This window comes from Crinia signifera, chromosome 2, assembly GCF_055691185.1.
Source record: "Crinia signifera chromosome 2, ASM5569118v1, whole genome shotgun sequence".
Taxonomy (NCBI): Eukaryota; Metazoa; Chordata; class Amphibia; order Anura; family Myobatrachidae; genus Crinia; species Crinia signifera.
The window spans coordinates 171067225-171092978 of record NC_139218.1 but is presented as its reverse complement, the minus strand read 5'-3'; the positions used below and the strand labels follow the sequence as shown (position 1 = coordinate 171092978).

Genomic DNA, 25754 nt, shown 5'->3' with positions numbered 1-25754 from the left:
ATTGCCGCCTCCCATCAAACACATATATGATTATACAAATATTAAAAATATCCTATGTCTAAATCCTATATATAAAAGGTTTTTTATTATTAAATAGAAATAACTATATAAAAATACATAAATATAAATATATCTAAAAACGCATATATATAATGCCAAAATCTACGGAATATACATCATATATGATTTATATTAATGGTCGCGTCAACCTGTACAAAAAATAATAATAATTCCAAAAAACAATTAGTAAAAAACAAGAATAATAAAATACACACATCATTTCATAATTATAAGAAAACTAGCATAAGCAATATCATAGCATAGTGTATCTCCTTTAAAAAAGTAGCAGCAAGAAAAATAGCGAGAACAATGGCATCAGAATAGCAGCGAAGAATAAACAAATAGTTCAAGAGAGGTCTCATCACTAATATCGAAAATTATTCCATATATACTCAAAATGCTGGACTGACATCACCTCTGCATTATCGATGCGGGCTTGCCATCTCTTAACGACCCGAATGACAGAGCACAGCTCAGCATTATCACTCGGACCAAAAGACAGCCGCACACACGCACCAACAACTTTACAGAAAAGGCGTGATGTCACATCCCTCATTCAGACCTTGTGGGGACATAGTTCCCAAAGTATATATCCAGAATGTTTCCCTTTTACTTAACTTATTAAGGATATTACCACCACGCTCATCAAGTACTACATGTTCAATAGCTTTACACGTTAGGTGGTCTAAATTGGAGTTACAACATTGTATGAAATGTCGTGGGACACTATGCAGGGACACTTTATTACGAATACTGCGTGCATGTTCTAAAACACGCAGTTTCATTTGCCTCTTAGTCTTTCCCACATATCGTTTACCACACCTACATTCGAGGAGATAAATAACGTTAGTTGTAGTGCAACACATCCTACTCTTAATTTCAAATGATTTGCTATTATCAAAGTTAGAAAATCTGAGTCTATCCTTGCTAGCATGTCTGCAGATTTTACATTTATTGCAAGGGTAGAAGCCTTTAGTTTGACTTAACCAATCAGTTTTTTCATCTTCTCTCAATTGGCTAGGGGCTAGAATGGATTTCAGCGTATTTGCTCTCTTAAAGACAACCTGTGGCTTTTTTGGAAGCACTGTTTTAAGCAAGGGATCTAACAACAAAACATCCCAGTGTTTATTAATAATTTCCCTAATGCGGGATCCATGAGCATTATAGGTAGTAATAAAAGGAACAAAAATGTCTTCATTTTGCACTCTCATTTTATAACTAAGCAAATCAGACCTTTCAAGGTTTTTAGCTTTTTCCTTGCATTTTTTTACCAGTTGATCAGGATAATGCTTCTCAGCAAATCGATCATCGAAAATCCTGGCCTGTTCTTCAAATTTTATATCAGAACTACAATTTTTTCTCACTCTTCTATACTGAGAGTAAGGCACATTATCAAGCCATCCCCGGTAATGGCAGCTGTTATAGTCGACATAACTATTGCTGTCAACACTTTTCAGATGTGTATAAGTGCCGATTTTTGGATCAGCAGGCCAATTTTTTGTGTCCAGTACTAGATCTAAAAATTCAATTTTCTCTTTACTACAATTGCTAGTGAAACGCAAGTTATAAGTATTAACATTCAATTTGAGGAGGAATTCTTTAAATGACTCCTCATCGCCCTGCCACACGATGATGAGATCATCGATATAACGCTTAAAACATTTTATGTTCGATTTATAATGTACATTAATTTCTAAATTGTTTTCCTCCCATTCGCCCAAATATAAATTGGCCAGGCTCGGGGCGTATGGAGTCCCCATTGCAACTCCACGTTGCTGGAGATAATATGTACTTTGGAACAAAAAATAATTATTTTCCATCACAAATTGAATACATTCCAATAAAAATCGTTTGAAACCATCGTTAATCTCAGTGTCTCTGTCAAGATAATATTTAATCGCCGCCATCCCACCTTGATGTGGGATAGACGTATAGAGCGCTTCTACGTCGATAGTACACCATAAAAAGTCATCTTGCCACTCAAAATTTTCCAGCAGTCTAAGTACCTGGGTGGAGTCTTTTAGATAGGAATCAAGATTTAGTACATATTTGCGTATATGCAGATCTATAAATTCTGATAATGCCGACGTAGCAGATCCAATGCCGGCGACTATAGGTCGACCAGGCGGTTTTTCTAGGCGCTTGTGCACCTTTGGCAAATAATAAAATATAGCCACTGAAGGATGCATTATAGCAATATATTGGGCCTCTTTTTCAGATAGACATTTAGTTTTAACTCCCAACTCCATCATAATTCTTATTTTTTCCACTATTTCACATGTCGGATCATTATCTAATTTTTTGTATGTAGTCACATCATTCAATAATCTATATGATTCCTCCAAATAGTCTTTTTTATTTAACACCACTATACCTCCTCCTTTGTCTGCCTGTTTTATGGTTAAATTTTTGTTTTTCTCAAGTTTACGTATAGCTTGATGTTCAGCTTTAGATAAATTGCTTTTAGTGTTACTATCATTATTTTCTTTACATAGTGCCTCAAAATCTTGTTTAATTAAATTTGAAAAAGTATCAATGAAATTACCCCGTGAAATGCAAGGAAAAAGCTAAAAACCTTGAAAGGTCTGATTTGCTTAGTTATAAAATGAGAGTGCAAAATGAAGACATTTTTGTTCCTTTTATTACTACCTATAATGCTCATGGATCCCGCATTAGGGAAATTATTAATAAACACTGGGATGTTTTGTTGTTAGATCCCTTGCTTAAAACAGTGCTTCCAAAAAAGCCACAGGTTGTCTTTAAGAGAGCAAATACGCTGAAATCCATTCTAGCCCCTAGCCAATTGAGAGAAGATGAAAAAACTGATTGGTTAAGTCAAACTAAAGGCTTCTACCCTTGCAATAAATGTAAAATCTGCAGACATGCTAGCAAGGATAGACTCAGATTTTCTAACTTTGATAATAGCAAATCATTTGAAATTAAGAGTAGGATGTGTTGCACTACAACTAACGTTATTTATCTCCTCGAATGTAGGTGTGGTAAACGATATGTGGGAAAGACTAAGAGGCAAATGAAACTGCGTGTTTTAGAACATGCACGCAGTATTCGTAATAAAGTGTCCCTGCATAGTGTCCCACGACATTTCATACAATGTTGTAACTCCAATTTAGACCACCTAACGTGTAAAGCTATTGAACATGTAGTACTTGATGAGCGTGGTGGTAATATCCTTAATAAGTTAAGTAAAAGGGAAACATTCTGGATATATACTTTGGGAACTATGTCCCCACAAGGTCTGAATGAGGGATGTGACATCACGCCTTTTCTGTAAAGTTGTTGGTGCGTGTGTGCGGCTGTCTTTTGGTCCGAGTGATAATGCTGAGCTGTGCTCTGTCATTCGGGTCGTTAAGAGATGGCAAGCCCGCATCGATAATGCAGAGGTGATGTCAGTCCAGCATTTTGAGTATATATGGAATAATTTTCGATATTAGTGATGAGACCTCTCTTGAACTATTTGTTTATTCTTCGCTGCTATTCTGATGCCATTGTTCTCGCTATTTTTCTTGCTGCTACTTTTTTAAAGGAGATACACTATGCTATGATATTGCTTATGCTAGTTTTCTTATAATTATGAAATGATGTGTGTATTTTATTATTCTTGTTTTTTACTAATTGTTTTTTGGAATTATTATTATTTTTTGTACAGGTTGACGCGACCATTAATATAAATCATATATGATGTATATTCCGTAGATTTTGGCATTATATATATGCGTTTTTAGATATATTTATATTTATGTATTTTTATATAGTTATTTCTATTTAATAATAAAAAACCTTTTATATATAGGATTTAGACATAGGATATTTTTAATATTTGTATAATCATATATGTGTTTGATGGGAGGCGGCAATTTATTGAAGATGTCTGTAGTATTCATTGTATGTTTGTAATATCTATGCCTGCCAGAACCAATTAGTCTGTATAAATTAGTTGAACCGATTGCACCTGAGAAGGAATGTTTGAGTGCTATATATACCTGATACTTACCTGGGATAACCACACCCCCTGACGAAGTCCTTCCTGTTGACGAAACGCGTTGGGCGTGGCTAACTTGGTCCGACGTGGAGACGTCCATCTGTCCACCGGTGTATCCTGCATGTGCGGCTGTTGTCCAGAGAGCGGTGAGCGCTGAGTCCGTGGTCCTTGGTCGGCGGCTGAGCGGCTTCCTTTCCTGTGTATCCGGCATACCATCTCGTGCAGATATCGGATGTTTCATGTGGCTGGCAAGCATATGATTTTAAACCCCTATGTATGTGAGCATAAGTACAAGTAAAAGTGTTGTTTATATTTGGCTCATTGGTGCGTTTTTCTCCATCTTTTTTGCAAGTATCTATCCCTGGATCTTTGGTAGGATCCGTTGAGAAAAACTGCACACATGGTGGAAATCATTGTGGACTTCATCCCTTCATACTAAGGACTTTTGCGCTGGGTATATCTTTTCTGATATATATATATATATATATATATATATATATATATATATATATATATATATATATATATATATATATATATACTGTACTGCCTGACGACAGTATATATATAGTAACACTGTAGGGGAATTTGGATGCCTTTTCCTGGGGTAGACAGCAGCTGAGTAATCACACCAGTCCAGTCTTTGTGGTACAACTGGCCGCAACCAGTTTTATTTCAGCAGAAAACAAAATAAACATAAAAAGAAAATACCTTGCCTGTCCGGCACTAACTATACACAGGATGCTCCTTACTGTCACTAAAGAAAACTACAAAGTTTCCCAGTCAACACTGGGGACTCAGTTGTAAAAGGCAGGTTTGCTTCTCACACAGAGACTCTGCAATATCCCAGGCAGTCCTCTCACACTGCTCACTCTGGCAGCCTTTTTACAGCTTGCTTGCTGATTAGTCCTCTGTGAGGCAAAACACCTGTTTCTAAAAGGTGTAGGACAAGAACCTGGGACAAATATACCTGCCCTGAAACACTACTCCAGTGTTCTTGTCACATATCCCCCTCCCCTGTTTCGACCTAGGGGCCGGAACACTTGTAGCCCCCAAACAGAAGGTGCGGGACAATGCATCTGCATTGGCCAACTGTGAACCTGGTCTATGTTCGACCTTAAACTTGAAATCCTGTAATGCTAGAAACCATCTGGTTACCCGAGCATTCTGACCTCTGTTTACATGCATCCATTTTAAAGGGGCGTGATCTGTCACTAGCCTGAACTGTCTTCCCAAGAGGTAATACCTCAAGGTATCTAATGCCCATTTAATGGCCAAAGCCTCCTTTTCCACAATGGCATACCTTTTTTCATGCTCATTGAGTTTCCTACTCAAATAGATGATAGGGTGTTCATCCCCATCTCTGGTTTGGGACAACACAGCCCTTATCCCTACCTCTGAGGCATCTGTCTGTACAACAAATTCTTTTGAAAAATTTGGCGTTATCAGTACAGGTTGTGAACACAAAGCCACTTTTAACGCTTGGAACGCTTTTTCTGCATCAGGGTTCCATTTCATCGTATTTGACTGCTTCCCCATGGTAAGGTCTGACAACGGCACTGCTGTGGCTGCAAAATTAGGAATAGATCGTCTGTAATACCCAGTTATTCCCAAAAAAGCCCTTACTTGTTTTTTATTCACTGGCCGAGGCCAGTTTTGAGTAGCATCAATTTTATTTAATTGGGGCTTAATCAGACCTCTACCAATGGTGAAGCCCAAGTACTTAACCTCCTCCATTGCAAGGCAGCACTTCTTTGGGTTAGCAGTAAACCCTGCTTCTCTGATTGAGTCCAGTACTGCTTGTACTTTAACCAAATGGGACCCCCAGTCCGTACTGTGAATTACCACATCATCCAAATATGCAGCTGCATATTTTCTATGGGGCCTCAAAATTTTATCCATCGTCCGTTGAAAGGTTGCTGGAGCCCCATGCAACCCAAAAGGTAACATCTTATACTGAAACAGCCCCTCTGGAACTGAAAAGGCTGTTTTTTCTTTTGCGTTATCAGTTAGGGGTATCTGCCAGTAACCTTCAGTCAGGTCCAATGTGGTGAGAAACCTGGCTGTTCCCAGTCTTTCTATAAGCTCATCCACACGGGGCATGGGGTATGCGTCAAATTTGGACACCTCATTTAATTTACGAAAATCATTACAATAGCGTATGCTACCATCTGGCTTCGGGATGAGAACTATAGGACTGGACCACTCACTGTTGGATTCCTCTAGGACTCCTAGTTCTAACATGTTTTTAACTTCTTTAGAGACAGCTTCTCTCTGAGCTTCAGGAATCCTATATGGCTTTAAATGAACCCTGACCCCTGGTTCAGTGACAATGTCATGTTTTATTATGGTCGTTTGGCCAGGCAGCTCTGAAAATATCTCCCTATTTCGGTTGAGAAATTCTTTAACCTGATTGTTCTGATCAGCTGAAAATGTCTCTGACACCTTCAATGCGGGAAGCAACTGAGGTGAAGACGCCAATGAGCAAGGCTCCGCTGACAGAGACAACCTATCTTTCCAGGGTTTGATTAAGTTAACATGGTAGATTTGTTCAGGTTTTCTCTTACCTGGTTGGTATACTTTATAATTGACCTCATTCACTTTTTCCAAAATCTCAAATGGTCCCTGCCATTTAGCTAGGAACTTGCTTTCCACAGTGGGCACCAACACAAGAACTCTATCCCCCGGAGCAAATTCCTGTATCTTGGCACTCCGGTTATATACCCTCTGTTGAGCACTTTGGGCTTGTTCCATGTGCTCTCTGACAATAGGTACCACAGTTGCAATCCTATCCTGCATTTGTGATACATGTTCAACAACGCTTTTATAAGGGGTGGGTGTCACACGCCGCCGTCCGGTATCTCCAGTACCCGGACGGTCGGCGGATGGAGAGCGGGGCCGTGATGCTGGTGATGCTGCTCGGCAGCGTTCCAAGCCTCCTTCTCAGTCCGGGCGTCCGGGCGTTGCTAGGCAACGTCCCCGAACTTCCGCCCAGCAGCAGCGCTCGCACGGCGCGCCTGACATCATGCAGGCGGCGCCAAGTTTGAATAAGAAGCCAGCGTCTGCTGGGCACAGACGCCGGTTATAGAGTCTCCCAGCGCGTTCCCGGTCCCTGGCACATCCCAGTGCCTCTCTGCCCCTTGGATCTGTTCCTGCTGGTTCCTGGTCTCCCTGCCTGTCTATCCTGGTGAATTCTGGTTCCCCTGCTTTCTCCAGGGACCGATCAGCTGCCTCAGTGTCCCCTGGGTCACGTAAGTGCTCCTCTGGAGCCTGGTACTTGTTTTTGGAGCCGCCGAGTTCCTTTGTTGTTATCAGGCTGTGCTGCTCTCCATCCAGCTCCCCTGCTGGAGTATTGGACCTGCCCCTCCGTGGGCTTATTCATACCATCTTTCTTTTGGTAATTTACACTCTTCCTGGTCCTTCCTTTTTCTCTATCCTTGCTTGGGGGTTTTGGGGATTCGCTTGCTAGCCTGGTATTGTTATCTTGTGGTGATTCCCCGTCTGTCCTCCTTGTGTCTGCGACTGGGTCGTATTCCCATTATTGGCCTGGTGCCGGCAGACAGGGGTTTATTTTCAGTTAGGCCCAGTAGTTAGTCTTTCCTTTTGAGTTACCCCTGATGATCGCTTTTCCCTTGTCCACTCATAGACCTAGCTGCATCGGGGTTGGAGCGGGCTTAACTCGCTCCTTCGAACGCGGTGGCCACAGGTGAAGCCTAGTTCCTGCAGGGATTTGCCATCTGCCCGGGGTACTCAGAGTTAGTATAGGGTTCGCTGTGGCCATCCTAACCGGCGGTCCCGGCTACGGGCTCACGCCTGACCTCCCGTTCCCTGTTTCCGGTTTCCAGTACTCTGTGCCTAGCGGAAAGCATAACATTATAACCGGCCAAACAGGTTATATAAAAGGAGGTTTATATAACAAATTCCTCTTTTAGAATTGCCGTGGGAATACTATGAATCCTACTCCTCAGACATTCTCGGATCAACTCCAGGGGTTAACCCAAATGGTCCGGGATCTGTCCCTAAAGGTAACCTCCCAGGAGCAGAGGATGCGTCCTCCAGAGTCAGGGGTGTTAGAACCAAAGATGAACCTGCCCGATCGATTCTCTGGGGATCGGAGGGCTTTTTTCAACTTTAGGGAGAGTTGTAAGTTGTATTTCCGACTTCGACCCCAATCCTCTGGTTCAGAGTCTCAACGGGTAGGCCTGGTTATGTCTTTATTACAGGGGGACCCGCAGACCTGGGCCTTTGGGCTTCCCTCTGACAGTCCGATCTTATCCTAGGTTGACAGCTTTTTTAGTTCTTTAGGGTTGCTATACGATGACCCTTATAGAGAGGCTTCTGCGGAGACTCATCTGCGAGCCCTTAAACAAGGGAAAAACCCCGCAGAAGTATATTGTACAGAATTCCGCCGTTGGTTGAATGATTGCGGGTGGAATGACCCTGCTTTACGGAGTCAGTTCCGCTGTGGCCTGTCTGACATCATCAAGGATAGCCTTATCCAGTATCCCATACCTAGTTCCCTAGATAAACTGATGGAACTGGCTATTAAGATTGACCGTCATCTCCGGGAGCGGAGGTCGGAGCAGGGCGCTCAAGCTCGGTCTCTTCCCTATGTTCCTCTTGTTCCGGAGGAGGTAGACGAGCCCATGCAAATTGGGGCGACTCGTATCTCTCCGGAGGAGAGAACTCGTAGGTTGGTTGCAGGTCTTTGTTTATATTGCGGCAATAAAGGGCATATCCTTAAGAACTGTCCCAATAGGCCAGTAAAAGCCTTGGCCAAGTGAACGAGGAGAGGGTTCACTTAGGCCTGCAATTATTTTCCTCTCACGATTCTGTATTAGTACCATGTAGCATTTCTTTTCAGGAACATAAATTTTCCGGCACTGCATTTATTGATAGTGGTGCAGCCGGAAATTTCCTGGATATTAGTTTAGCCCAGAAACTGGGTATTCCTCATTTAAAACTCCAAGGCCTTGTTACCCTTCGGGGTTTGGATGGGAATATCTTGTCCAATGGGGCTATTTCTTTTCAGACTCCCTCAGTCTCGATGACTATTGGATTATTTCATAGGGAGCATATTTCATTTTTGTTAACTTCTTGTCCTCTCGTTCCCATAGTTTTGGGATATCCTTGGTTAGTTAAACATAATCCCATTATTGACTGGAGTTCAGCGCAGATTGCCCATTGGAGTCCTTACTGTAAACAGCATTGTCTTCATACTTCGGCCTTGGTGGCTTCCTTCTCCCTCTCTGGGATACCTTCCCCTTATCAGGACTTTGCGGATGTTTTTTCCAAAGGGAAAGCTGATAGTCTTCCGCCCCATCGTCCATACGATTGTGCCATCAAGATAATTCCCAATTCTCCTTTGCCCAAGGGTAGATTGTACGCCTTATCTATCCCGGAGACAAAGGCGATGGATGAATACGTACAGGAGAGTCTTAAGAAAGGGTTCATCCGCCCGTCAAAGTCCCCTCTCAGTGCACGGTTTTTCTTTGTGGCCAAGAAGGATGGTTCCTTAAGGCCTTGTATTGATTTTCATGCCTTAAACAAAATCACGGTGAAAAACACCTATCCCCTTCCTTTAATTACGGTACTTTTTGACCAATTAAGATCCGCTACTGTATTTTCTAAAATTGATCTCAGAGGGGCATACAATCTCATTAGAATCAAGGAAGGCGACAAGTGGAAAACAACTTTCAGTACTCAGACGGGGCATTATGAGTATTTGGTTATGCCCTTTGGCCTCTCTAATGCGCCCGCTGTTTTTCAGGACTTTATCAACAATGTCCTTCGTGATTTTTTGGGCCAGTTCGTAGTCGTTTATTTAGACGACATCTTGATTTTCTCACAAGACTTGAGATCACATAGAAGTCAGGTTCGGCGGGTCCTGCAAAGACTGAGAGAAAATCAGTTATTTGCTAAATTAGAGAAATGTGAGTTTGAAGTCACACAGGTTTCTTTTTTGGGTTACATTATTTCCTCTCAGGGTTTTCAAATGGACCCCAAGAAACTTCAAGCTGTGGTAGATTGGGCCCGACCTACCAGTCTGAAGGCAATCCAACGTTTTCTTGGCTTTGCCAATTATTATAGACGTTTCATTTATTCTTTTTCTTCTATTGTTGTGCCATTGGTGGCTTTAACCAAAAAAGGTGCTGATCCATCTTGATGGTCTCCTCAAGTGGAGCAGGCCTTTGAATCCCTGAAACAAGCGTTTGTCTCGGCTCCTGTTCTGAAACATCCTGATCCTGACCTTCCCTTCATTGTGGAGGTGGACGCCTCCGAAGTCGGGGCGGGAGCAGTGTTATCCCAAAGGGATCCGAAACCACTGGATTTACATCCCTGTGCGTATATGTCCAGGAAGTTTTCACAGGCAGAGGCCAACTATGATGTTGGAAACAGAGAATTGCTTGCCATCAAATGGGCCTTTGATGAGTGGCGCCATTGGTTAGAAGGAGCAATTCATCAGATTCTCGTTCTCATGGATCACAAGAATCTGCAATATATTGAGACAGCTAAGAGGCTTAACGCTCGACAGGCTCGGTGGGCGCTGTTTTTTATGCGCTTTAACTTTGTGATCTCTTATAGACTGGGCTCAAAAAACATCAGAGCTGACGCACTGTCTCTGTGTTTTCTTCCCCAATACGATGACAAGGCCAGCAAGACTTCCATAGTGCCTATGTCTTGTATCCATGCAGGAGCCCAACAGACTCTGGAGGGTCTCATCCGTCAAGCGCAGAGTCAGGCGCCAGCCCAAACCCCCACCAACAAGTTATATGTTCCGCCATCTCTAAGACGCAGGGTCCTTTCTGAGTTTCATGATTCCAAACTGGCTGGGCATCCAGGGGTCTTCAAAACCTTGAAACTTCTTTCCCGTGTCGCCTGGTGGCCTGGCATGTCACGAGACACCCGGGAATTTGTATTATCCTGTCAAGGTTGTGCTCGGCATAAGGTCCCTAGGTCTCTGCCTATCGGGGAACTTATCCCTTTATCCGTTCCTGTAAGACCCTGTCACACTTGGCGATGGATTTTATTGTAGGACTACCTGTATCTGCTCACTGTCAGGTGGTTTGGGTCGTTATAGACAGGTTTTCTAAGATGGCGCACTTTGTGGCTTTGAGACAATTGCCATCAGCCAAGGAGTTGGTAACTCTGTTCCTGCAGCACATTTTTAGGTTGCATGGTCTACCCTCAGATATTGTGTCTGATCGCGGTCCACAATTTGTGGCGCAGTTTTGGAGGCTCTTCTGCACAGCATTAAGTTAAGACCAGTCTGACTTCGGCTTTCCACCCACAGTCCAATGGACAAACTGAGCGATTGAACCAGTCACTCAAACAATACCTGAGATGCTTTGTGTCCAAATTACAGAATGATTGGGCAAGCTTCTTACCGCTTGCGCAATTTGCGTATAATAATGCTCATCATTCAGCCTCCAGGACCTCTCCGTTTTTTGCAGTGTATGGGTTCCATCCGCGAGCCATCTCCTTAGGTCCTGAAGCGTCCGGCTCGGGTTCTTCTTCGGCCTCTCGACTTAGAGTCATTTGGAGGAGTATTCACGTTGCTCTCAAGGAGGCCGCATTAAGGGAGAAGGTATCGGCAGACAGGTCCAGACGTCCTTGTCGTTTTAAGGTTGGTGACTGGGTCTGGCTTTCGACCCGTAACATCAAACTTCACCAACCTTCAGCGAGGTTGGGGCCTCGATTTATCGGTCCCTTTCAGATCATCAAGAGGGTAAATCCGGTAGCTTTTCGCCTGTCTCTACCCAAATCCCTAAAGATAGCCAATACTTTCCATGCCTCCCTGCTTAAGCCGGTGTTCTTTTCTCAAAAGTTTCCTAGCAGGAGTGGCGCTGGATCCTCCCCAGTGATGGTGCGGGGACAACAGGAGTTCCCGGTAGAAAAAATTCTGGACTCCAAGTTCGTGAGAGGTTCTTTGCAGTTCTTGGTACACTGGAGAGGATTCGGTCCAGAGGAGAGGTCATGGGTTCCTGACAGGGATCTTCATGCGCCCAATCTCAAAAGGATTTTTTTTCAGGAGTTCCCTGATAAACCGGGGGGTAAGGGTTTGTTCACCCTTCCTCAAGGGGGGGGTACTGTCACACGCCGCCGTCCGGTATCTCCAGTACCCGGACGGTCGGCGGATGGAGAGCGGGGCCGTGAGCCCAGCAGCAGCGCTCGCACGGCGCGCCTGACGTCATGCAGGCGGCGCCAAGTTTGAATAAGAAGCCGGCGTCTGCTGGGCACAGACGCCGGTTATAGCGTCTCCCAGCGTGTTCCCGGTCCCTGGCACATCCCAGTGCCTCTCTGCCCCTTGGATCTGTTCCTGCTGGTTCCTGGTCTCCCTGCCTGTCTATCCTGGTGAATTCTGGTTCCCCTGCTTTCTCCAGGGACCTGATCAGCTGCCTCAGTGTCCCCTGGGTCACGTAAGTGCTCCTCTGGAGCCTGGTACTTGTCTTTGGAGCCGCTGAGTTCCTTTGTTGTTATCAGGCTGTGCTGCTCTCCATCCAGCTCCCCTGCTGGAGTATTGGACCTGCCCCGCCGTGGGCTTATTCATACCATCTTTCTTTAGGTAATTTACACTCTTCCTGGTCCTTCCTTTTTCTCTATCCTTGCTTGGGGGTTTTGGGGATTCGCTTGCTAGCCTGGTATTGTTATCTTGTGATGATTCCCCGTCTGTCCTCCTTGTGTCTGCGACTGGGTCGCATTCCCGTTATTGGCCTGGTGCCGGCAGACAGGGGTTTATTTTCAGTTAGGCCCAGTAGTTAGTCTTTCCTTTTGAGTTACCCCTGATGATCGCTTTTCCCTTGTCCACTCATAGACCTAGCTGCATCGGGGTTGGAGTGGGCTTAACTCGCTCCTTCGAACGCGGCGGCCACAGGTGAAGCCTAGTTCCCGCAGGGATTTGCCATCTGCCCGGGCTACTCAACAGAGTTAGTATAGGGATTCGCTGTGGCCGTCCTAACCGGCGGTCCCGGCTACGGTCTCACGCCTGACCTCCCGTTCCCTGTTTCCGGTTTCCAGTACTCTGTGCCTAGCAGCAAGCATAGCAGTGGGTTGTCCTTCCCACGTCTCCTTAGCAATGTCCAACAGCCCTCTGGGGTGTCTACCATACAACAAATCCAACGGAGAAAACCCAGTAGAAAACTGCAGAATTTCTCTGATGGCCATCAACAAGTAGGGCAACAAACAATCCCAGTTTTTCCCATCTTTGTCAACAACCTTTTTTAACATACTTTTTAATGTTTTATTAAATCTTTCCACCAACCCAACAGTTTGGGGATGGTAGATAGACGTCCTGAGGTGGGTGACCTTAAACAATTTGCACAATTCTTTCATGACCCTTGACATAAATGGAGTACCTTGGTCAGTCAAAATTTCTTTTGGTATTCCCACTCTACTGAAAACCTGCACCAGTTCCCTGGCTATCGCTTTGGTTGTGATAGTGCGTAAAGGGACAGCCTCAGGATATCGAGTGGCGTAGTCCATTATTACCAAAATTACTGATGGCCCGAGCGGATTTTAACAAGGGCCACGAGTTCCATGGCTATTCTGTCAAATGGGACCTCTATAATAGGCATGGGAACTAGTGGGCTCCTGAAATGAGGTCTAGGGGCATGATACTGGCATTCAGGACAGGAAGAACAATATTCAGACACTTCTTTATACACCCCTGGCCAAAAGAACCTTTGTAAAACTCTTTCAGTGGTCTTTTCTGCCCCTAAATGTCCTGCTGTAACATGACTATGGGCTAAATCTAGTACCGTTCTCCTATAAGGTTGGGGAACTACCAGCTGATCCACCACTTCCTCACCCTTTTTGACAACGTGGTACAAAAGCTCATTACAAATAGCCATGTGGGGATAAGAAATCTTGGCACCTGGTACCACGGGTTCCCCATTAACAACCTTAACATTTTCTCTAGCCTTCAATAAAGTAGGGTCCTTTAACTGTTCAGACATAAACAAATCCTTCTTTACCTCCAGATCGGGCACTACTACCTCTCCATTTCCAGCAAGAGGGTCCTCACTGGACTCTCCATCTGTCCCCTCCCCAGCCAAACTAGCAAAAGGTAAAGGGTCAGAAGGTTCAAAGGACCCACATACATCCACAAAATCATTGGCATTAACTACTGGCTCTTCACTTCTCCCATCTGTGGCTAAACGTGATTCCCACAGCTTCCAAAAATGAGGAAAATCCCTCCCTATTATGGCCTCATGCACCATAGAGGGGACCAGTCCTACTTTCACAATTGCTGACCCACAACAAGTTTCTATATGTACTTCAGCAGTGGCATAATGTTGGGTATCCCCATGTATACAACCCCAATAGGTATTTGCTGGACCTTTAAGGGATTCACTAATCCAGCTTTCACAAGGGTAACCAAACTTCCTGAGTCCAGCAAAGCCTCTACCCGGTTACCCTCTAAGAACACATGACACATTTGTCTTTCGAGTTTAGGAGAAGGCACCACAGTACAGGCTAATCTAGCAAAGAAAGACATTCTGCGATTTTCAAAGGCAGCATCACATTGCATGGGTTCCTGCGTAACTGGGCAATTAGCAAAATTATGACCTGGCATACCACACCTGAAACATTTAATCACACGATTATCAACCCGTTTGGGCAGCATAGACCTTTCTAGTCCCATTGGCCTGTCTCCAGGGCCACTGTTTACAGTCTCTCCAGCCTTGCGCTCTCTTAACCGGCCAGCAACATTTTCCCATGGAACAGTCTTACCAGTCTTCACTGAAGGGCACAGTCGGGGATCTGTGGGGTGCTGGGTGGTCATCAGTAATTCCTCTGCCGCCAGATACCTCTCTACCATGTCCACTAACTGGTCAGCAGTATCCGGATTTCCATGGCTCACCCACTTGCGCAGGACCACAGGCAAGGATCTCAAATAGCAGTCCATGACGACTCTTTCCACCATCTGGGGACCAGTTAATGTATCTGGCTGTAACCATTTTTTGGTTAGCTGAATAAGGTCGTGCATCTGTGAGCGAGGAGGCTTCTCCAGGGCATATACCCAGCGGTGCACCCGTTGGGCTCTTACAGACAGTGTGACTCCCAGGCGGGTTAGGATCTCAGCTTTTAACTTGTCATAGGCAGGGCTTAAATCAAAGTATGCTTTTTGGGGCTCACCCGAGAGAAAAGGTGCTAGCAGACTGGCCCATTGTGCTTCAGGCCAGTTCTCACGCTCAGCAGTCCTTTCAAACGTGGTCAGATAGGCCTCCACATCATCAGTCTCTGTCATTTTCTGCAGGAAGTGACTGGCCCGGATAGAACTAGAGCTGGCTGGAGCACTGACGGCCACATCACCGGTCCGTGTTGCCAAGCTTCGCACCACTGCGGTTAAGGCCTCTCTATCCTGATGCTGTTGCCTGCAAAGTTCATCCATTGCCACCTGCTGCTGCCTGGTGGCCTCCTGCTGAGCTGCTGTGGCCTCCCGCTGTACCGCTGTAGCTTGCAGCAAGGCTTTAAGCAGCCTTCATGGTGGCTTTGTAGCTGCTTTCACCCAGGACACACACACACACACATATATATATATATATATATATATATACATATTATAAGGGCACGGTAGTGCCCTTATATTAAGGCTGAATCCAACGAACGGATTTTTCCCATAGGGAACTTTTCGGATGGGGGCATGGTGTTTGAGGGACTGCACCTCAAAAGTGACTGGGCGTACTGAGCTAAAATTTGGCATGTACGCGTAGAATCGTCAACCGGTGCTGCGTGCCAAATTTCAGGTCGAAATATTAAAAAATGACCAATTGGGAGCGATCTAAACTTCCAACTGTCAGTTTTTTTCTGACACTTGAGAAATGACACTTTGTCACCCATGTTAGTCTATGAGGGTTTTTTTGGGAAGGCATAACTCGGGGTAGGGGAACAATTGAGACTTGGGGTTTGTTTTATTAGGTAGATATTGTCCCAGTGGAGTGCCTTTTGGGGTTGAGGATTTTCAGATAGGTACAGTTTTTTTATAATTTAGTGAAACATGCCCCATTATAGAGATAGGAGCTCCAACTTGTTGCGCATGCGCAGTCCCGCCACTAGGGGGAGTCCTCAGATTGGCTTCACTTCAGTGTACCAAGATGGCCGACGGTGAAGCTAGTGTGAAGTGCTGCGGCCAGAGCCTCCTGCAGGTCCCCTCCATAAACTTCTGCCTGGCCAGCGTTGAGGTACTGGGTGGGGGGAGAGTGAGTGGGGGGCGCTGGCAGCTTATTCATGGGGTGAGTGAGTGAGTGGGGGGCGCTGGGAGCGAGGGGGAGTGTGGCTGTCTGTCCTGCTGCTGACATCCATGCGCTGCAGCCTCAGTGTGCACGCCTCGTTATTAATACTAAACTATCTCTGTATGTATGCTCTCCCTGTCCTGTCACCCTGCAGCAGAGAGTGACAGTGTGATTTCAGCTGCAGGGTGACAGGACAGGGAGAGCGTACATACAGAGATCTTCAGTGCAGACACTCACAGCGTATTGTTCAATTGTTGTATTAATCTAGCCAGCAGCTGCTGCTGCCTCCAGAAGCACCCGGTGTATGTAGCAAGTCCTCTTGTGGCCACCCCACCCCACCCCACGGTGAGTGCCTGCCCCACCCCACCCCATTCTGAGTGTCTGCCGTAGTAGATCTCTGTATGTCCACTCTCCCTGTCCTGTCACCCTGCAGCAGAGAGCGGCTGTGTGCTTTCAGCTGCAGGGTGACAGGACAGGGAGAGCGTACATACAGAGATCCATACATACCTCCCAACTTTTAAGTCCTTAGAAGAGGGACACAGGCCGTAAAATAGGGGGCGTGGCTACCTGAAAGGGGGCGTGCCCTATATTCACGTCTGCCTGCAAGACAACGCCCCCATTTTGACGCTGTGGGGGTTGGGATGGCCATCATTGCCATTGCCATCGATGGTTGCCATCGATGGCAATTCTGCAACTGACCATCGATAGTCCTAAACTATGCAATGGATGACCATCGATATTTTTACATATCGATGGTCATCCATTGTGTTTGATTGGCATGTGGGCCAATCAAAACACGGAGGCGGAGCTTCATGGGTGTCAGGGGCGGAGCTAAGCTCAGTGTCCTGGCACTATGAAAAAAAAAAAGCAAAACTTTGTTTTGCTGTTCCATTGATGGTACTCTGCCCCCCCCAGTGCCCCCATGTGTACGCTGCCACCCCCCAGTGCCCCCATGTGTACGCTGTCCCCCCAGTGCCCCTTCGTGTGTACCCAGTCCTCCCCAGTGCCCCCCGTGTGTACGCTGTCCTCCCCAGTGCCCCCCATGTGTACGCTGTCCTCCCCAGTGCCCCCCATGTGTACGCTGTGCCCCCCGTGTGTACGCTGCCCCCCCAGTGCCCCCCGTATGTACGCTGTGCTCCCCCCGTGTGTACGCTGTGCTCCCCCCGTGTGTACGCTGTCCCACCCCCAGTGCCCCCCGTGTGTACGCTGTCCCACCCCCAGTGCCCCCCGTGTGTACGCTGCCCCCCAGTGCCCCCGTGTGTACGCTGTGCTCCCCGTATGTACGCTGTGCTCCCCCGTGTGTACGCTATGCTCCCCGTATGTACGCTGTGCTCCCCCGTGTGTACGCTATGCTCCCCGTATGTATGCTGTGCTCCCCCGTATGTACGCTGTGCTCCCCCGTGTGTACGCTATGCTCCCCGTATGTACGCTGTGCTCCCCCGTGTGTACGCTGTGCTCCCCCGTGTGTACGCTGTGCTTCCCCCCGTGTGTACGCTGTGCTTCCCCCCGTGTGTACGATGTGCTTCCCACCCCGTGTGTACGCTGTGCTCCCCCCCGTGTGTACGCTGTGCCCCCCCAGTGCCCCCCGTGTGTACGCTGCCCCCCGTGTGTACGCATTGTTATTGTTATTATATTTCCTGCACAGACTCTGTCCTCCCCATGCTGCCGCCGGGACTCGTCGGGACCAGGATAAGGCTCTTCCACAGCCTGCGGCCTAACAATCTGGTGAAGCACCGGCCTTGAGTTGCCTCCGCCACCCGGAAGACAGAAAGCAGCCACCCGGGCCATCAGAGGAGCAGCTGCACCCAGGTAAATCCATCCACCCACTGTCCCTGTGTGTACCCTGTCCCCCATCCCCACCATACCTGTGTGTACCCTGTCCCCCCAACTGTCCCCCCACACCAGAATCCCTGTGCATACCCTGTCCCCCCCACTGTCCCTGCATGTACCCTGCCCCCCCAGTGCCCGCCGTGTGTACGCTGCCCCCCCAGTGCCCGCTGTGTGTACGCTGCCCCCCCAGTGCCCGCTGCCCCCCAGTGCCCCCGTGTGTATGCTGCCCCCCTACAGTGCCCAGAGCCCCCTGTGTGTATGCTGTCCCCCCCCCCGTGTCGCGGTGTGTACGTTGTCCCCCCCACCCCAGTGCCCCCGTGTGTACGCTGCCCCCCCAGTGCCCCCATGTGTACGCTGCCCCCCCAGTGTCCCTATGTGTACGCTGTCCCCCCCAGTGCCCCGTGTGTATGCTGTTGTCCCCCCAGTGCCCCCGTGTGTATGCTGTGCCCCCCCATTTGTCTACGCTGTGCCCCCCGTGTGTATGCTGTCCCCCCCAGTCCCCCCTGTGTGTACGCTGCCCCCCCAGTGCCGCCGTGTGTACGCTGTCCCCCAGTGCCCCCCCATGTGTACGCTGTGCCCCCCGTGTGTACGCTGTCCCCTTCAGTGCCCCCCGTGTGTACACTGTCCCCCCTGTCCCTGTATGTACCCTGTTCCCCCCCAGTGCCTGCCGTGTGTACGCTGTCCCCCCCCCCCAGTGCCCACCAATTGTATGCTGCCCCCCCCATTGCCCCCGTGTGTATGCTGTCCCCCCACAGTGCCCCCCCCGTGTATGCTGTCCCCCCCAGTGCCCCCATGTGTATGCTGTTGTCCCCCCAGTGCCCCGTGTGTACGCTGTGCCCCCCCATTTGTGTACGCTGTCCCCCCAGTGCTACCCGTGTGTACGCCGTCCCCCCAGTGCCCCCGTGTGTACGCTGTCCCCTTCAGTGCCCCCCGTGTGTACGCTGTGTCCCGATGTCCCTGTATGTACCCTGTCACCCCCCCCAGTGCCCGCCGTGTGTATGCTGTTCCCCCCACTGCCCGCCGTTTGTATGCTTCCCCCCCCAGTGCCTGTATGTACCCTGTCACCCCCCCAGTGCCCCCCCGTGTGTACGCTGTCCCCCCAGTGCCCCCCCGTGTGTTCGCTGTCCCCCCCAGTGCCCCCGTGTGTACACTGCCCCCCCCAGTGCACCCGTGTGTACGCTGTCCCCACCAGTGCCCCCCCATGTGAACTCTGCCCCCCCAGTGCCCCCGGGTGTACGCTGTCCCCCCCAGTGCCCCCGCGTGTACGCTGTCCCCCCCAGTGCCCCCACGTGTACGCTGTCCCCCCAGTGCCCCCGCGTGTACGCTGTCCCCCCCAGTGCTTCCCGTGTGTGTGTACGCTGTCCTCCCCCAGTGCCCCCGTGTTTACCCTGTGCCCCCCGTGTGTACGCTGTCTCCCCCCAGTGACCCCCGTGTGTACGCTGTCTCCCCAAAGTGCCCCCCCCGTGTACACTGTCCCCCCAGTGCCCCCCGCGTGTATGCTGTTGCCCCTGTGTGTGTATGCTGTCTCCCCACCAGTGTGTACGCTGCCCCCCCAGTGTCCCCCGTGTGTACGCTGTCCCCCTCCCAGTGCCCCCCGTGTGTACGCTGTCCCCCTCCCAGTGCCCCCCGTGTGTACGCTGTCCCCCTCCCAGTGCCCCCCGTGTGTACGTTGTCCCCCTCCAGTGCCCACCGTGTGTACGCTGTGCCCCCCCGTGTATACGCTGTGTACCCCACCGGTGCCCCCATATGTAGGCTGTCGTCCCCCACTGTCGTGTATGCTGTGCCCCCCCATTTGTGTACGCTGTCCCCCCAGTGCCCCCCGTGTGTACGCTGTCCCCCCTAGTGCCCCCCATGTTTACGCTGTCCCCCCATTGCCCCCGTGTGTATGCTGTCCCCCCACAGTGCCCCCCCGTGTGTATGCTGTCCCCCCCCAGTGCCCCCATGTGTATGCTGTTGTCACCCCAGTGCCCCGTGTGTACGCTGTGCCCCCCCATTTGTGTACGCTGTCCCCCCCAGTTCCCCCCCGTGTGTACGCTGTCCCCCCAGTGCCCCCCCCGTGTGTTCGCTGTCCCCCCAGTGCCCCCGTGTGTACGCTGTCCCCCCAGTTCCCCCCATGTGTACGCTGTGTCCCCCGTGTGTACGCTGTCCCCTTCAGTGCCCCCCATGTGTACGCTGTGTCCCGATGTCCCTGTATGTACCCTGTCACCCCCCCCAGTGCCCGCTGTGTGTATGCTGTCCCCCCCAGTGCCCGCCGTTTGTACGCTGTCCCCCTCCCAGTGCCCCCCATGTGTACTCTGTCCACCACTGTACTGCAGCTGCACCCAGGTAAATCCGTCCCCCCACTGTCCCTGTATGTACCCTGTCCCCCCAGTGCCCCCGTGTGTACACTGCCCCCCCCAGTGCACCCGTGTGTACGCTGTCCCCCACCAGTGCCCCCCCATGTGAACGCTGCCCCCCCAGTGCCCCCGCGTGTGCGCTGTCCCCCCCCAGTGCCCCCGCGTGTGCGCTGTCCCCCCCCAGTGCCCCCGCGTGTGCGCTGTCCCCCCCCAGTGCCCCCGCGTGTACGCTGTCCCCCCCCAGTGCCCCCGCGTGTACGCTGTCCCCCCCAGTGCCCCCGCGTGTACGCTGTCCCCCCAGTGCCCCCGCGTGTACGCTGTCCCCCCAGTGCCCCCGCGTGTACGCTGTCCCCCCGCGTGTACGCTGTCCCCCCCAGTGCCCCCGCGTGTACGCTGTCCCCCCCAGTGCCCCCCGCGTGTACGCTGTCCCCCCCAGTGCCCCCCGCGTGTACGCTGTCCCCCCCACGTGTACGCTGTCCCCCCCCAGTGCCCCCCGCGTGTACGCTGTCCCCCCCACGTGTACGCTGTCCCCCCCAGTGCCCCCCGCGTGTACGCTGTCCCCCCAGTGCCCCCCGCGTGTACGCTGTCCTCCCCAGTGCCCCCGCGTGTACGCTGTCCCCCCCAGTGCCCCCGCGTGTACGCTGTCCCCCCCAGTGCCCCCGCGTCCCCCCCAGTGCCCCCGCGTGTACGCTGTCCCCCCCAGTGCTTCCCGTGTGTGTGTACTCTGTCCTCCCCCAGTGCACCCGTGTTTACCCTATGCCCCCCGTGTGTACGCTGTCTCCCCCCAGTGCCCCCCGTGTGTACACAGTGCCCCCCGTGTGTATGCTGTTGCCCCTGTGTGTGTGTATGCTGTCTCCCCACCAGTGTGTACGCTGTCCCCCGTGTGTATGCTGTCCCCCTCCCAGTGCCCCCCGTGTGTACGCTGTCCCCCTCCCAGTGCCCCCCGTGTGTACGCTGTCCCCCTTCCAGTGCCCCCCGTGTGTACGCTGTCCCCCTCCAGTGCCCCCCCGTGTGTACGCTGTGCCCCCCCCGTGTATATGCTGTGTCCCCCACCGGTGCCCCCATATGTACGCTGTCGTCCCCCACAGTGCCCCGTGTATGCTGTGCCCCCCCGTGTGTACGCTGTCCCCCCTAGTGCCCCCCATGTTTACGCTGTCCCCCCCGTGTGTACGCTGTCCCCCAGTGCCCCCCCATGTGTACGCTGTCCCCCAGTGCCCCCCCATGTGTACGCTGTCCCCCATTACCCCCGTGTGTACGCTGCCCCCCTCCCCCAGTGCCCCCCGTGTGTATGCTGACCCCCCCAGTGCCCCTGTGTGTACTCTGTCCTCCCAGTGCCCCCGTGTGTACCCTGTGCCCCATGTGTACGCTGTCTCCCCCCAGTGCCCCCCTGTGTGTATGCTGCCCCCCGTGTGTATGCTGCCCCCCAGTGCCCCCGAGTGTACGCTGTGCCCCCGTGTGTACGCTGCCTCCCCCAGTGCCCCCCGTGTATACGCTGTTCCCCCAGTGCCCCCCGTGTGCATGCAGCCCCCCAGTGCCCCCCGTGTGTACGCTGTCCCCCCAGTGCCCCCCGTGTGTACGCTGTGCCCCCGTGTGTACAATTTCTCCCCCCAGTGCCCCCCGTGTGATCGCTGTCCCGCCTAGTTACCCACCATGTGTACACTGCCCCCCCCCAGTGTCTCCGTGTGTATGCTGTTGCCCCTGTGTGATTATGCTGTCCCTCGCCCAGTGCCCCCATGTGTCTACGCTGTGCCCCCTGTGTGTATGCTGCCCCCCCGTGCCACCCATGTGTACGCTGTCCGCCCCCCAGTGCCCCCGTGTGTGTACGCTGTCCCCTCAGTGCCCCCCGTATATGTACGCTGCTCCCCCGTATGTGTACGCTGCCCCCCCCCCCAGTGCTTCCCGTGTGTGTGTACGCTGTCCCCCTGGCATCCTACATTCTCTACCATCCAGCCAGGGGACATGGCCGCCCGCCCGCCCGCCAGCCAGCAGCTCCTATCCCCGGCATCTTACATCCCCTACCATCCAGGCCGGGGACGTGCTTGCCTGGCCGCCCGCCTGCAGCTCCTAAAGCTGAGCCCTTTATTATTATTGTTAATATTATTATTATATTTCCTGCCCAGACTCTGTCCTCCCCATGCTGCCGCCGGGACCAGGTTCAGGCGCTTCCACAGCCTGCGGCCTAACAATCTGGTGAAGCTCCGGCCTTGAGTTGCCTCCGCCTCCCGGAAGACAGAAAGCAGCCACCCGGGCCATCAGTGGAACAGCTGCACCCAGGTAAAACCATCCCCCCACTATCCGTGTGTGTGCCCTGTCCCCCATCCCCACTATCCCTGTGTGTACCCTGTCCCCCACACCACTATACCTGTGCATACCCTGTCCCCCCCACTGTCCCTGCATGTACCCTGCCCCCTCAGTGCCCGCCGTGTGTACGCTGCCCCCCCAGTGCCCGCCGTGTGTACGCTGCCCCCCCAATGCCCGCTGCCCCCCCAGTGCCCCCTGTGTGTATGCTGTCCCGTCCCAGTGTCCCCGTGTGTACGCTGTCCCCCCCACCCCAGTGCCCCGTGTGTACGCTGTCTTTCCCCCAGTGCCCCGGTGTGTATGCTGTCCCCCCACAGTGCCCCCCATGTGTATGCTGTCCCCCCCAGTGTCCCGTGTGTACGCTGCCCCCCCAGTGCCCCCGTGTGTACGCTGCCCCCACCAGTACCCGGTGCCCCCCGTGTGTACGCTGTCTTTCCCCCAGTGCCCCTGTGTGTATGCTGTCCCCCCACAGTGCCCCCCATGTGTATGCTGTCCCCCCCAGTGCCCCCGTGTGTACGCTGCCCCCACCAGTACCCAGTGCCCCCCGTGTGTACGCTGTCCCCCCCCAGTGCCCCCATGTGTACGCTGTCCCCCCCAGTGCCCTCGTGTGTACGCTGTCCCCTCCAGTGCCCTCGTGTGTACGCTGTCCCCTCCAGTGCCCTCGTGTGTACGCTGTCCCCTCCAGTGCCCTCGTGTGTACGCTGTCCCCCCCAGTGCCCTCGTGTGTACGCTGTCCCCCCCAGTGCCCTCGTGTGTACGCTGTCCCCCCCAGTGCCCTCGTGTGTACGCTGTCCCCCCCAGTGCCCCACGTGTGTACGCTGCCCCCCCAGTGCCCCACGTGTGTACGCTGTCCCCCCCACAGTGCCCCCCATGTGTACGCTTGCCCCCCATGTGAACGCTGTCCCCCCACAGTGCCCCCCATGTGTACGCTGTCCCCCCACAGTGCCCCCCATGTGTACGCTGTCCCCCCCAGTGCCCCGTGTGTATGCTGTTGTCCCCCCCAGTGCCCCCATACGTGTGCCCCCCATTTGTGTACGCTGTCCCCCCCAGTGCCCCCCATTTGTGTACGCTGTGCCCCCCGTGTGTACGCTGTCCCCCCCAGTGCCCCATGTGTGCGCTGTCCCACCCAGTGCCCCCGTGTGTATGCTGTCCCCCCCAGTGCCCCCCCATGTGTACGCTGTGCCCCCCGTGTGTACGCTGTGCCCCCCAGTGCCCCCGTGTGTACGCTGTCCCCCCAGTGCCCCCGTGTGTACGCTGTCCCCCCCAGTGCCTCCGTGTGTACGCTGTCTCCCCCAGTGCCCCCGTGTGTACGCTGCCCCCCATGCCCCACGTGTGTACGCTGCCCCCCCAGTGCCCCACGTGTGTACGCTGCCCCCCCCAGTGCCCCACGTGTGTACGCTGCCCCCCCAGTGCCCCACATGTGTACGCTGCCCCCCCCAGTGCCCCACGTGTGTACGCTGTCCCCCCACAGTGCCCCCGTGTGTACGCTGTCCCCCCACAGTGCCCCCCATGTGTGCGCTATCCCCCCACAGTGCCCCCCATGTGTACACTGTCCCCCCACAGTGCCCCCCATGTGTACGCTGTCCCCCCCAGTGCCCCGTGTGTATGCTGTTGTCCCCCCCAGTGCCCCCATGTGTACGTGTGCCCCCCCATTTGTGTACGCTGTCCCCCCCAGTGCCCCCCCATTTGTGTACGCTGTCCCCCCCAGTGCCCCCCGTGTGTACGCTGTCCCCCCCCAGTGCCCCCGTGTGTGCGCTGTCCCCCCCAGTGCCCCCCGTGTGTATGCTGTCCCCCCCAGTGCCTCGTGTGTACGCTGTACCCCCAGTGCCCCCCCATGTGTACGCTGTGCCCCCCGTGTGTACGCTTTTCCCCTCCAGTGCCCCCCGTGTGTACGCAGTCCCCCCAGTGCCCCCGTGTGTACGCTGTCCCCCCCAGTGCCCCCGTGTGCACGCTGTGCCCCCCAGTGCCCCTTGTGCATAAGCTGTGCCCCCCCTATGTGTATCCCATGTGTACATTGCCCTCCTTCAATTCCCTACAGTAAAGCTTCTACACTCTGGGTGCCATGCTCATTGCCAGGGGTTTCATGGGATGGATGTCTTGCCTGTTGACAGGGGTTTCATGCACTGGGACGGGTGTCATACTCAATGCCAGGGGTTTGTAATGCTTGTGGCCGGGGGTAATGCTCATTGCCAGGGGTGTGTTATCATTAAACATTTAAAAAATCTAATTTTATTCTTACACTGAAATTTAAAATAAAAATAAATTGAAAAAAGCTATGAAATTCCATTGACAAAAAACCTTACGGTTTCACGCGTCCCATTAAGGCTTCTTACACATGATCTGGCATTTCTGAAACCTATTGTAACTCTTCCACTCAAACGCCAAAAAGCAATGAAATTACGATCATTAAGGCTGACGCCTTAATGGACGTATTCCTTGCGCAATACAGATATGGTACGCCATCACAGCCTGTGGGTAAGTGCAGATTCAGCACTCTCACAGAGTGAGATTGCTGTCACTCACACAATGGTGGAGCTGCTAATTCACAGATTTGTGTGCTCATTGGAATACACACATGCAGTCTATGCAACTGAAGGTCTGAGCAGTAAACAGAGCCGAGAGGATGGGGTAAAAGTGGTGTTGATTGGGGTAGGAGGCAGTGTGGTGCAGATGGGGAGGAATAGAAATGCGTAGTGTTGTGGGAAGGCTAAGCAGCACTGATGGGGGACAAACGAAGCAGATGGGTGGAAAACAGTGGCACAGATTGGGGAAGGTAAGACAGAGTGATGCGATTGGATGGGAAACAGAGGAGCAGTTGGAGGAAAGACAGCACTGATGGGTGAGGGGGTTTGGAGCAAAGGGGATAAAGGGAAAACAGAGCAGCACAGATGAAGAGGGGAGACAGCAGTACAGATGGAAGGAAACTGTGTAATGGATGAGGTGGGCAGAGCAGCCTGGATTGAGGGGGAGACAGAGTATCACTAATAGAGGGGA

General features: G+C 51.7%; 1 protein-coding gene and 1 long non-coding RNA gene across 2 annotated transcripts in view; one reads left to right on the top strand and one right to left on the bottom strand.

Annotated features, from left to right (window-relative positions):
* CACNA1S (calcium voltage-gated channel subunit alpha1 S) overlaps positions 1 to 25754 on the bottom strand; it is a 761524-nt gene that overhangs the window by 605602 nt on the left and 130168 nt on the right. The gene's annotated exons all lie outside the window — the stretch shown is intronic.
* On the top strand, positions 15787 to 22737 carry LOC146060212 (uncharacterized). Its single transcript, XR_014470395.1, has 3 exons — positions 15787 to 16245; positions 17942 to 18105; positions 22583 to 22737. It is a non-coding gene; the product is annotated as an uncharacterized LOC146060212 (long non-coding RNA).